Consider the following 13,787-nt stretch of genomic DNA (forward strand, 5'->3'; position numbering starts at 1 on the left):
CATTTTCTTTATCCAATCCATTGTTTGATTTGAACTCATCACTTGGGGGTGAGCACTGCTCACTTCTTGATGGAAAGACCTACTGTATCTTCGAAGGATCTTTATAAAAATAAGCTACAAAGGACCATTGATGTTTAAAATATTACCCTTTTCATTATGGAACTTAGAAAGTAGAAGGAATAGGATGATGAACCCCCATATGCCATCTCGCAGCTTTGACAATATATGTTGCCAGCTTTATAAAAAAATTATCTTTCTTCACATCTCTTTGATAAGGGTGCATATTTTTTTAGAGAAGATCTTCCTGTAACCTCAGATTCCTATTCTGGAGCATACCTGCAAGCAGTATTTCATTGCTATGTGTAGGGAAATCATGATTTATCCAGAGAAAGAGGAGACACATGAAATATATCTCTTTACAGAGAAGCAGAAAGTGATCCCTCCCTGTGTTAAAAAAGTATATATATTTAACTACAGAAGGCCTCTGTTTAACTTTTTAAAAAGACTTATTTATTTATTTGAAAGACAGAGTTACAGAGAAGCAGAGGCAGAGACAGAGAGAAATCTTCCATCTGGTGGTTCACTCCCCAAAGAGTTGCAATGGCCAGAGCTGGGCGGATCTGAGGCCAGAAGCCAGGAGCTTCTTCCCGGTCTCCCACATGGGTACAGGGACCCAAGGACTTGGGCCATCTTCCACTGCTTTCCCAGGCCACAGCAGGGAGCTGGATTGGAAGAGGGGCAGCCGGGACTAGAATCAGCACCCATATGGGATACTGGCACTTTTGAGAAGTTTAACTCTCTTTAACTTTTGAGAAGTTGTGCTGCCAGAAATCTCTCTAATATACAAGAAAAATTTTCAACAAAATCTTCTGTCAATCATATTTCACAAATATTCATGGAAGTTTCTCTTTTTTTCCCTTGGTATTTTCATCCAAAGTGGATGTTTGAATGCAGTAGAGGAAGGGAGAAGTATTTTAAGCTGTTTGTTCCTTCCTTTTTTTAAATGTAGATTGATTTATTTATTTGAAAGTCAGAGTTACAGAAAGGGAGACCTAGAAAGAGAGAGAATCTCCCATCTGCTGATTCATTCCCCAGATGGCTGCAACAGCTAGGGCTGGGCCAGGCCCAAGACAGAAGCTGGGAGTTCCTTCCAGGTCTCCCACATAGGTAGCAAGGGTCAAACTGGTTGTTCTTGGTTTCTCATTATCCAAACATTTAAGTATAAGAGAAGTGTTCCCTGGATGCCAAAGATAACTAGAATATGAAAATCATAATGTTATGTCCTTTCTTTAATAATACCACACTGCTGAAAGTTGAGGATTTTTTATTTTTAAAGCTGTGAAACTGTATAATGGGAGAAAACACAAAGGCAATGCTAAGTTGAAAGGAGGAAGTTTTATTTAGGAAAAAAAGAGGTAGGTAACAACCTTATTCTTTTGTCTTGTTTTCTTTTTTCTTTTTTTTTTTTTTTTTGGATTTATTTCTTTGAAAGTCAGAGTCACAGAGAAAGAGAAAAAGTGAGAGGAGAGAGAGAGAGAGATCTTCCATTCTCTGGTACACTCCCCAGTGGCCACAACAGCCAGGGCTGACCCAGGCCAAAGCCCAGAGCCAGGACTTCTTCTGGATCTCCTACATAGGTGCAGGGGCCCGGGCATTTGGGTGATCTGCTGCTGCTTTCCTGGGCACATAAGTAGGGACCTCAATTAGAAGTGGAGCAGCTGGGACTGGAACGGGCGCCCACACGGGATGCCAGTGTCACAGCCAGTGGCTTAACTTGCTACGACACAATGCTGGCCTTGACCTCACTTTTTACACCAAAATAATCCTAGATGAATCAGAGATGTGAACAACATAAAAACCAAAACCAAACAAAAACAAAAACAAAAACAAAAACAAAACAAACAAAAAAACACCAGAAGATAACTTGGGAAAATTCTAAAAATAGTCTTGTAATGGAAATGAAGAAGGCATTTTTAACTATGACTCAAATCTTGAAGCCATAAAAGACTCCAGCTGGGTGGCATGACCATGTTCAGTTGCAAAGGTGGCTGAGAAAAGCTCAGTTAGCAAGGGAGGAGGGAGGAGGATTGTGGGTAAACAACTCCCAGGATCTGCCGTAAAGACTGTCCATTCCCTGAATTCCTCCCTCTTGTCATAGCATTGCTTGATTTTATTTTCTGATGCTGTATTTTAATTGTGTAATTAAAAATGAATGCTAATATGTCAAAGCCTGTACTCAAAAACTGTAAAATATTTGCTACTAAAAAATATAAGGCTTCTAAAGCTTTTAGAAGTATATAACTTACTTTTTAATGATTTATTTATTTTTGAAAGAATTACAGAGAGAGAGAGAGATAGAGAGTTCATACATCCATCTGCTGGTTCACTCCCCAAATGGATACAGTAGCTGGGGCTGGGCCAGGCAGAAATCAGGAGCCAAGAACTCCATCCAGATCTCCTGCTTGGGCAGCAGGGCTCCAGGCACTTGGACCATCTTCCTTCCCAGGCACATTAGCAGGGAGCTGGATCGTAAGTGGAACAGCCAGGAATAGGACTAACATCCCAGGCAGTGTCTTAACCCGCTGTGCCACAGCACTGGCCCAGAAATACGTAACTTCTAAGTACTGTTGTTATAACATGGAAAATGGATTAGTCTTGTGCAATTATAGAATGCATGCTTATATAGTCTATATAAAATGAAAGAAAATTTTAATATTTATCAACTTATCAAAAAAGAAAAATAAATTAAAAAAATTGTTGTAAGGGACAACAAATTATTTTTAGATGAAAGGAATTATAGAGTTTTATTCTTTTAGTAAATATCAGAACTTTTATTCATATTAGATGGGCCCTATAATATGAAGATTTTTATAGCTGTGAAATAAAAAGAAAATAAATATAACCACATAATCTTTTAATAGTAATTTAATTAGATGAATCTATTGCTGTGATACTGTGATGATTGGCTTGGTAGAACAAAAAAGCCAAATAGATTTATATAGCTTAAGAATGAAGATTGTGTAAACAGCATATTATGTATTACTTCAGTCAGAAGGCTCAGGAAATAAGAACATCAATACATAATGCACTTTAGAAACTTCTGGCCAAAGTCATCTTATACGTTGGTTAATGCCAAGTCTTACATGACTGATTATTTCACTTGAGGAAAGCACAATTCTAAATGAGTCAGGCTATGTGCATAAGTCATATATTTTTAGCTGACTAGGAAAATGCCACTGTATTTTTCAACTTCCTATATTTGTTTTGATTTTTCAAACCCAAAATATTTAATGTGGTTCAAACATTTCAAAAGTGTATCAAAACTTAACGAATAACCTTGCTATCAACTAAGACTTAAAAAATATTCATACCAATTGACAAAGCACAAATATGCAAACTCTCATCTTTGTCAGATTCATTAATAGAGCCATTGGAGAAATGGCAAAACTGAAAATATAAAAATCAATTCTAATACTTCAGTCAAAAAGAACTAAGGATATCCATCTTGAAACAAAAACCTAATTATCTATGCTCTATTGATAAATCAAAAAATTTTGATAGTACTTGCTGTGTCTAGAATCTAGATAATTCAGATTCTAAAACTTTGGTAGTCAACCCAGGATACTATAACTAATTACCATAGTAGGATGGTAGTCCAACACTAGGGTGACAGAAGGACCAGGTTCTGGAGAACCTGATAGTACACAGCTAATTTCTCATTGTTTTCTCCCATGGTAGGAAGCAGAAAAGGAAGCATGCTTGTTTGTGACTATTATAAGACCACTAATCTCATTCATGAGGGATCTGTCTTCTTCTTTTTTTTTTAAAAGATTTATTTTATTTATTTGGAAGACAGAGTTACAGAGAGAGGTAGAGACAGAGAGAGAGGTCTTCCGTCTGCTGGTTCACTCCCTAGATGGCTGCGACAGCTGATCCAAAGCCAGGAGCCAGGAACTTCTTCTGGGTCTCCCACGTGGGTGCAGGGGCCCAAGGACTTAGACCATTTTCTACTGCTGTCCCAGGCCACAGCAGAGAGCTGGATCAGAAAAGGAGCAGCCAGGACCAAAACCAGCGCCCATATGGGATGCCAGTGCTTCAGGCCAGGGCTTTAACCCTCTGTGCCACAGCGCCAGCCCAGATCTGTCTTCTTGACCTCATCAGACCCCAGTTACCTTCCCAAAGGCCTCGCCTCATCCTCACACTGCTTCAACACAGGTATTTAAGAGAGTCAAATACATGCAGTCCATGAGCTAAGTCTTCTTTCTTCAGTACTAATTCATAATCTTATGGAATGTATCTCATTATTTCCAAAGTATTCAGGTATTTTTAGGGCTCTATATTTTCTGTAGAAACATGATCTAGGGCCAATGTGAGGAAGTCACATTTCTAATAAAGGGAACTGCTTTCTAACATTTACAGCTAATGAATGCCAAATGCAATGGACACCAACTACACTAAAATGTTCAGTTCTCAGTAAGACACAGAGGAGTTTCTATAAAAGTACTTTGCCTCGGGTAGAATTTGTACTAGGTGAACTTCAGTGTCCTTTTCAGGATCTAACACTTCATGCTCATCCTTAGAGTTTTGTTTTCATTCTGGTCTTCCTTATTCAATGATCTTCAGCAGATGCTTGTTTGCATTAGAATAAAATCCAAATGCCTCTTACTAGCTTGAAAAATGGCCATAAATTTGTTCTCATAACTTCTTGTTCCTTTCCAAATACAAACTCTCTGTTCTAGTAAAGTTGGCTTTTTATTCTCTACCACCAAAAATGTTCACCTTGCCTCCTCACCTTTTCTTAACTGCTTGCCTAGGGAGTCTAATCCTCCTTTCACTGTTAGTATGGGTGGGCATTTGGTGACCACTTGGAATGACCACATCCTCTGTCTTAGTACTTGAATTCAAGTCCTCGCTATTCCCATTCAGCCTCCTGCCCACGTGCATCTTGGGAGGCAGGAGTGATTTCTCAAGTACATGGGTCCTTGCCACCCATGTGAAGAAACCAGATTGAGTTCAAGGCTCCTAGGTGTGGAGTGGCTCAGCCTGGTTGTTGCAGGCATTTGAGGAGTGACTTGACTTGGTGGACGGAAAATCTATCTATTCCCTGTCACTCTGCCTTTCATATATAATGAAAGAGAGAGGAAAAAAAAAATTAATGGTGAAATCTAATAGAAGTTCAAAGAAAAACTTTGCCCTTTTCTTCCGGGACACAAACTGCTCAACTCTTTTAAATTGGCACTGCAGGGGCAGGTGTGTAGCCTACCAGTTAAGATGCTTGTTAGGATGGCCCCGGGATGTTACCATAAGTGCACAACATCCTCTCAACAAGACTTTTTCTCTATGCCAAATAATTTGTTGAGCTCTTACTTTTCCCCACTATTTCCTTATTTTGCATCCTCATAAAAAACTTATGAGGCTAGGTGTTGCAGCTGACCGTTGGACCGCTGTGACTCACCATTCTGGTATACTGCTACAGCATCTGTGTTCTGCAACTATTCCTCTGAAATTGTTCTCTGCTGTGATAGAGGGAAATACTGAATCCAAAAGAAGCCTTCAGCAAAGACAGAGGGAGAATAAACATTCCAGCCACTTTCCTCCTCATATGGGACTTTTACATGGTCCCCCATAGTATCCCCATGAGACTGAGCCCCACCATATGGGACTTTTACATGGTCCCCCATAGTGTCCCATGAGACTGAGCCCCATCATATGGAACTTTTACATGGTCCCCCATAGTTTCCCCATGAGCCTGAGCCCCACCATATGGGACTTTTACATGGTCCCCCATAGTGTCCCCATGAGACTGAGCCCCACCATATGGGACTTTTACATGGTCCCCCATAGTGTCCCCACCAGATCAAGCACCACCATATGGAACTTTTACATGGTCTCCCATAGTGTCCCCATGAGACTGAGCCCCACCATATGGGACTTTTACATGGTCCCCCATAGTGTCCCCATCAGATCAAGCACCACCATATGGGACTTCTACATGGTCTCCCATAGTGTCCCATGAGACTGAGCCCCACCATATGGGACTTTTACATGGTCCCCCATAGTGTCCCATGAGACTGAGCCCCACCATATGGGACTTTTACATGGTCTCCCATAGTGTCCCCATGAGACTAAGCCCCACCATATGGGACTTTTACATGGTCCCCCATAGTGTCCCCATCAGATCAAGCACCACCATATGGGACTTTTACATGGTCTCCCATAGTGTCCCATGAGACTGAGCCCCACCATATGGGACTTTTACATGGTCCCCCATAGTGTCCCATGAGACTGAGCCCCACCATATGGGACTTTTACATGGTCCCCCATAGTGTCCTCATGAGACTGAGCCCCACCATACGGGACTTTTACATGGTCTCCCATAGTGTCCCATGAGACTGAGCCCCACCATATGGAACTTTTACATGGTCCCCCATAGTGTCCCCATGAGATCAAGCACCACCCCCACCCCAGCTTTTAACATTTAGCGACACAGCCTCTCTTGGCTTCCTTCCCTTCCCTGTCTCACTTCCTCTTTCCAAAACTGGAGCTTCTTAGGATCACCTCCCAAATCAACACTTTGAAATTACTTCTAAGGGAACCCGGTATAGGCCAGATAGGTACTGCTAGCCATGCATATAACAAATGGGAAAACAGACTTAGAGAAGTTAAGGAACTTGGCCAGAATTCCAGAGCTAGAAGGGGCAGAGATGAGATTCAGACAGTCTGTCACAGCCTCCCACGTTTTGGGCTGAGTTACTGGGTCTGTGTTATTACACCATCACTCTTGTGTGTGTACTTGGCAAAGACTCTGTTAGGTGACTACAAATATCATGCAGATTTTTATTAATTATTCTCTCCCTAACATATCTCAGTGTTAAGTGTTGCATTTATTTATGTGGCTACTTGAGCAAATGTTTGCCTGTCTTCATATCACTAAGAGGAAAGACCATGGTTACTGTGGCTCATCCTCTCTCTGGCTCTTCATAAATAGTTGTAAGCGGAAGCAAAGTCGTGGCAACCAGGTAGAGAGATGTGCAGAAAGGGATGACTGGCATTGGGGGTACAGTCAGAATCAGCGGAAGCAGTGACAGGGTACTTGAGTCAGGAAAATTGTGCAATGACTGAAGGAGATAATATGACCCCATTCTTCAGACATGACCACAGATGTGTCTGTTTGTTCCCGCGAGCTGCCTCTGGATGCTGAACCATGAAAGATATTACAGTTCCACATGACACTAGACATTTTTATTGTGAAACAGTTTTCTTGTCATGCCTTACTTCCCCATGAAACCTTACAATAAAGCTTTATAACTTGAGGTGAATTGACTTTATCTTTGGAACTCAAAAAGTCTTACTGGGCTATCAATAAAGGATAATAGTCATACTTCCAGTTATAATAATAAATCAATCACAAGAAAACTGTGGGGAGCAACTGGGAGCAACTCGGACTAGACTAAGTTACTGGAATTAAGACTTATTCTATGCATCTGCTCTCCCACAATATGGCGCTGGGAGAGGAGGAAACAGCTTCTACACAGCTGCCTCCAGTTCAACCAATAAACTGTAGGACCTGCTCCTGATTGGAGGAGAGCAGCGTACTCGGCGTGTGGGTAGCAGAGTTGGGATTGGTGGAAGAGGACTATAAAGGAGGAGAGAGACAACATGCACCAGGAACATCTATCTGAAGGAACACCTGAGCAGCCCCCGAGAGAGCCGGCCGGCGGTGTGCCACTCCCCCGCGGAAGTGGGGAAAGTGGCAGGGGGAACCGCCCTTCCACGGAGGTGGAAGGGACGGTAGCCAACCCGGGAAGAACCAGCAGCAAACCTGGGGAGGGCCGAGCAGACAAAAGAACAGCGCAGGGTCCTGTGTCATTCCTCCGCGAAGAGGGGGAGCGACAAAAACACTTTGAAAACTTTAAGATTTTCAACAAGTATGAGGCATGACTTTTTAAAAACCAAAAAAATTTATGTTATTTATTTGAAAGACAGAGTTACAGAGAAAGAGGGAGAAGACAGAGAGAAAGAGATCCCCAACCTGCTTGTTCATTCCCAAAATGGCTGCAGCAGCTGAGCTGAGCCAGGAGCCTGGAACTCCGCCTGGGTCTCCCCCGTGGTTGGCAGGGAGACACTTCCAATCCAGTTCCCTGCTAATGTGCCTGGGAAAGCAGCAGAGGATGGCCCAACTCCTTGGGCCCCTGCACCCATGTGGGAGACTTGGAAGAGACTCCCAGCTTCGGACTGGCTCAGCTCCAGCTATTGCGGCCATTTGGAAAGTGAACTAGCAGATGGAAGACCTCTCTCCCTGCCTCCACCTCTCTCTATAACTCTGTCTTTCAAATAAATAAAATAAATTTTTAAAAAAGAAAAAATGTTAAGTCTCAAAAATAAAGAAGGATGCTTGGGCTGTAAATCAATAAATAAAATAAACCCACGGTAAACCAAAAATAAGGACATGATAAATGGTAAGAACTTCATAAAGCTAAATTTATATATATAAGAAAATTTATATATATATATATAAAGGACTTTCCTTTTTTTTTTTCTGAAATGATTTCCGTCCCTTCTCTTTTCTTCCTCTCTGCCTGCCTATTTTGCAGTGCTCTTTCCTTTTATAAAATATAGTGGCAGGAAATGGTAGTTACAGAAACAGAAAAACTCCTCACTTCACAAAATTGGGAAATTCATAGCAATTCAATAGCATCTTAATTTTTCTTGAAATTCAGAAATCTGGAATCTCTTGCTTATATGTTACCATATGAGTATGGCATGTTACATTTCACTTTTTAAACAATTACATAAAAAATGAATAAAAATTTGAGAAATAAAAAGTTAACAGGCCAAGTTGAAGTTTTCAAAACATCATGTGAATCAAGACATAATTATAGTTAGAAATATCTTAGAAACTATTTTTAGTTTAGTGAAGTTACATCACTCATAATGCTTTTGAAGTATGTAAAGCTCATACCTTGTTTATCTATAATTATCTCTACTCAAGACTCTACTTAACCCTTTCATTGCATAGTCATTTTAAGGACCATTAAAAAGCACTGTGTATTCAATGTACTTGCTGAATTTGGAGGTGAAGAGGTTACCAGATCACTCTCAGGTAGACCATGGAATGTAAGCTGAGAGACTTTGCAGGACCCCTGAGGTGAAAAGGCCCAATTCAGTTGGATTTTGGCTTGTGTTTCAAGTGGTGTTTAAAATGTTGCTGGCATGTGCAAAGAAGGGAGTGTAATAGTGAAGGAACTATGAACTAGGTAGGGTCCCAGGCCTGAAAGCATTCTACTTCCTTTTTTCTTTTACTTCTACCATGGGGCACTATAATGCAATGGAACCAAGGCATACAAAGGTAAATACATAAATGTTGCTGTTTAGAAGAAAATAATTGGGCCTGGTGTTGTAGTGCACCAGGTAAAGCCGCACCTGTGACACCAGTATTCCATATGGGTACCAGTTCCCGTGCTGGCTGCTTCACTTCTGATCCAGTTTCCTGCTGATGGCCTGAGAGAGCAGCAGCAGATGGCTCAAGTGCATGGGCCTCTTCCACCCACTGGGAGACCAAGATGAAGCTCCTGCTTTGTGGCGCCTGGCTCTGACCTGGCCATTGCCACCATCTGGGGAATGAACCAGCAGATGGAAGATCACTCTCTCTCTCTCCATCTCTGTAACTCTGACTTTTAAAATAAATGACTAAGTCTTTTTAAACAAAAAAAGAAGAAAATAATAAGGAAAGATACAGTGTAGAAATAATGGAGAAAATTTCCAATAAAGAAGAAGCAATCTGCAAAATGACAAAATAGGGATAACCTAAATAATAATAATGTAGTTTTCTACTCTTTAATCTTTCAAAAGAAGGGGTATTTAGATCTGACTCTTCTAAGCCTCTTCAGCCATATTTAAGTTTAAATGTTCCAAGAGAGCTCCTGATAATTTTCTTTGAAGTTTGTTTTACAGCCTCAGAGATCAGACTATTCTTTGGTTTCTCTGTGGTGTTTATAATTTTCATAAATCTTATTTAGCTTTTATACCACATACTGTAATCTCTACAGAGCTGCTTACTTTTTAATCAAAATATTTCCTTTAACCTGCATCTCCTCAGTGTTATCTTTTCCAAAGATCTTCCTAATAAGGAGATTTGTGCTCTGGAGGCTTTTAAGATGAGGTCAATGCAGCAAGGGTATTAGAAGTAAAGGCTTCTTTTCATAACTGTGGGGTCTATGAAGCCTTTTGACACTAATGAGATAAACTTGGATGCTGATTTGTGTAGCTGAGTAGTACATACTATGATACGGAACACAATTTGGAATTCTTCAAACACAGCTATTAATTCTTAACCCTTTGAAGCTCTTTATTTTTTTTTTATGTTTTTATTTTTTTTTTACAGGCAGAGTGGACAGTGAGAGAGACAGGGAGAAAGGTCTTCCTTTTTCCGTTGGTTCACCCTCCAACGGCCACTGCGGCCGGCACGCTGCGGCTGGTGCACCGTGCTGATCCAAAGCCAGGTGCCTCTCCTGGTCTCCCATGCGGGTGCAGGGCCCAAGGACTTGGGCCATCCTGCACTGCACTCCCGGGCCACAGCAGAGAGCTGGACTGGAAGAGGAGCAACCGGGACAGAATCCGGTGCCCCGACTGGGACTAGAACCTGGTGTGCTGGCGCTGCAGGCAGAGGATTAGCCTAGTGAGCTGCGGCGCCGGCCTGAAGCTCTTCAAAATTGTGCTCATGGTTATGTTACTGAGTCAGAATTCCTTCCCACCTACATACGATATCAAAACTGCAGAATACTTTGGATGTACTAAAGTCATGTATGAGGGTCCAATAAAATCAGAATGATAAAATTCATTTTCTTAAATTTCTAGTTTTTCATTCACAATTTTTTTGTCCAGCATTCTTCAGTCATCATTCAATACATTTCAATATCTTCAGTTCTTTTTTTAAAATCACAGATATAATTATTTTACTAAAGTTAAAAGCTATTTTGAATTTTCCTTTTTTGTATTTTCTTGCTTTTCAGTTCAACATTATCTATGAATGTAATCAACATTATTTTTGTTATCTGACATTACATAAGATCATACCTAACACTAAATCCTGCAGATGCCTCACCCTAGGTATTTCATAGTTTGTTTTACTAACTTGTTCTTCAGTCTTTAATTCCTGAAACTTCAAGAAGTGTATTTACATCAGGAAATACAGGAGCTTGAAAGAAAATTAAGGGCAGACATGGAAGTGAAAACTGAGGGAGAAATAATAACAAAGAAAGACAAGAGGAGACAATAAATGAGAGGACAGTAAATCAATATAGGCAGGAAAAAAAGGGAAAAGACAAAAATAAAGGAAGTAGAAACATTAATCCTTTTGGGGAAAAACACAAAGTCATCAAAGATAGAAGGCTCATTTGAGATTCAGGAAGTACATAAACAAAAGTAAAAGTTCAATGTCTAAATATGTCTAATACTGTTAACAGGAATATATAAAATATCCAAAAATGTCTCAAAAATATGTGATAGTATCTTTGGATGAAAAAGAGAGTACCAAGTCTAAGGTTAACAATCAACTAGATAAGGTACTGGTACTATTTACAAATGTATGCTATTTGAGAGACAGTTCCAATCCGTGAGGAGGACAGAGATTTGCTTAAAGCAGCGTTGAGGATGCTTAATGACTCAGGGAGGAGTAGGACAGACCACATTCTGAGGGGTCTTCAAAAAGTTCATGGAAAGCACTTATCATGAAAAAACTATATATGGAATGCAAATTTTTTGCACCAAATAAACTTACTGTTCAATCCCATTTTCTGTGAAATTTTTGAAGTACTTTCTTATTTGCAGCAATTTTGTAGAAACATACACCTAAAAGTAACTAGAAGTAATCAGTGTATAATTGGTGTAGACTTTATTAAATATTGGCCTGTAAGTGCTAAAGAATTTCCAAAATAGGAGGTAATTCTGTGTTTGAGCTGGACCAGGGCTCTCAGGGAAATGCGGACGGTGATACGGCGTGTGGGCACTTGGCGATGTTCGGGGACAGCCAAGAGCTGGCAGCTATCTGCCAGCCCAAATGTCCTGCCTGCAAGGACCTATGGTGGTGCTTGAGAGACGTTCTGGAGGACCAGTGGCTAACATCCTGTAGGCTTTTAGGACGGGTTATATGAGGACTTGCTGGGGACGCTGTTGTTGGGGTTTTTACGTTGGGTAGTGGGCAGAGTAGGTGCTTTGATGGTCTAGTCTAACTCTGAGGGAGTAAGTTTAAAAGGGAAATGAACTCTTCCCAGGTGCCCAAGTCTTAGAAGTGATCTACCTTAAGAACGCCTCCATTCTGCTCTTTCCTAACCTCCTTTCCAGAATGGCTGTTTAGCAATCCATATCTCTTACTCACCCACCTAATGAATAATGCGCTCTTTCTTTCAGAACCTTTTTAAGGTATTGCATACCTCCTTCTTGATTAGCATACTGTAGTACACTGGTTCTCAAACTTAGGTGGACCATCACCTGGAGTGCTCATTACAACAGGTTACTGCAGTTTCTGAATCAGAAAGTCTGGAGCGTCTGCATTTGTAACCAGTTCTTAGGACACTGCTGGTCTGAGTCCGCTCTGAGAACTCCAGCTCTTGTGACTGATCCATCTGGAGTGGTGCACTGCCTAACATGTGAGCACCATGCAGAGGTCTGCTTCTTAATCCAGTTGCTTGTCGTCACTGCCTGGGTAAATACACCTATGCAAACTTACAGAGGAGAATGGCTTGCTTGCACGTCCCCATCTCCTTTAGTCATCTTTCCCTTTTCCCTGGATTTCTATTACAGCTCCTTGCCTTCCCCAGTATGCTGCTTTGTCAGTTAGATCATCCTTAGCCGAGAAAATAGTGACCTGAAAGAACAATATCCAACGATATTCAGTGTTGAGATCCACCCCAACTCAGAACAATTTTTGAATCGAAAAAGGCAAGCTGCCAACCCATTGGTTTCAAACAATGGGAATAATTCCTGCGTGTCTGTGAATGCATCTAGTCGGCCCTTCACATCTGAGGAATTAACTAACTCTGGGAAACATTTTACAAGCATGCATCTGTACCAAAAATGTCATTTTGATTCTTGTTATTTCCAAAACAATACAGTATAACGGCTATTTACATGCATTTACACTGTGTTAGTTATTGCAAGGAATCCAGAGAGGAGTTGGTGTACATGGAGGGTGTGCTTATGTGCAAACGCTACACCACTTTATTAAAAAAAAAAAAAAAAAAAAAAAGGGATTCGAGCATCCTGAGAGCCTGGTATCCCGTGGTGGAGGCCCTGGGACCAGTTCCCCAGGGATACTTTTAAAGAGAACACAAAACCCCTCCTTGTGCGCTTTAAGGGTGAGGTCCAGGCTATTACTGTTGAACACCCTGGACAAGGGGCTTGTGCAGGCGCTCCGCCCCGGGCTCCGGCACTTCTCACACCTCCTCACCGTCCACCTGGACGGGCGCCGGCACGGGGCGGCGGACACCGCGCTCCACACCACGACCGCCTGCCCGCACGGCTCCCGGCACCCGCGGCGCTTTCCCGAGTTCCGGGACTGCCGCCTTGGAGCTGACCTGCCAGTGCGGCAGTCGCCGTGCGGTCACTGCGCCCCACACCCGCGCTGCGCTGACCTTCGCCGCGCGCCCGCCCGCCCCGTCGGGCCTCCGCGCCGCCGCTTTTCGTCACCGTCAGCGAGCGCGGCAGTGGCTCCGGTGGGCTCTTCCTTCCGCTCCATGCTCTTCCAGCTCCTCTCGCCTCCCGGGGTTTCATGTCAGCCTGCCACACAC

General features: G+C 41.9%; 1 long non-coding RNA gene across 1 annotated transcript in view; it reads right to left on the minus strand.

Moving 5' to 3' along the window:
* Window positions 1–13,787, minus strand: part of LOC149122237 (uncharacterized) — a 58,021-nt gene that overhangs the window by 42,756 nt on the left and 1,478 nt on the right. The gene's annotated exons all lie outside the window — the stretch shown is intronic.

Source organism: Oryctolagus cuniculus, chromosome 14 (assembly GCF_051225735.1).
Source record: "Oryctolagus cuniculus isolate XC-2025 breed Fujian yellow rabbit chromosome 14, ASM5122573v1, whole genome shotgun sequence".
NCBI lineage: Eukaryota > Metazoa > Chordata > Mammalia > Lagomorpha > Leporidae > Oryctolagus > Oryctolagus cuniculus.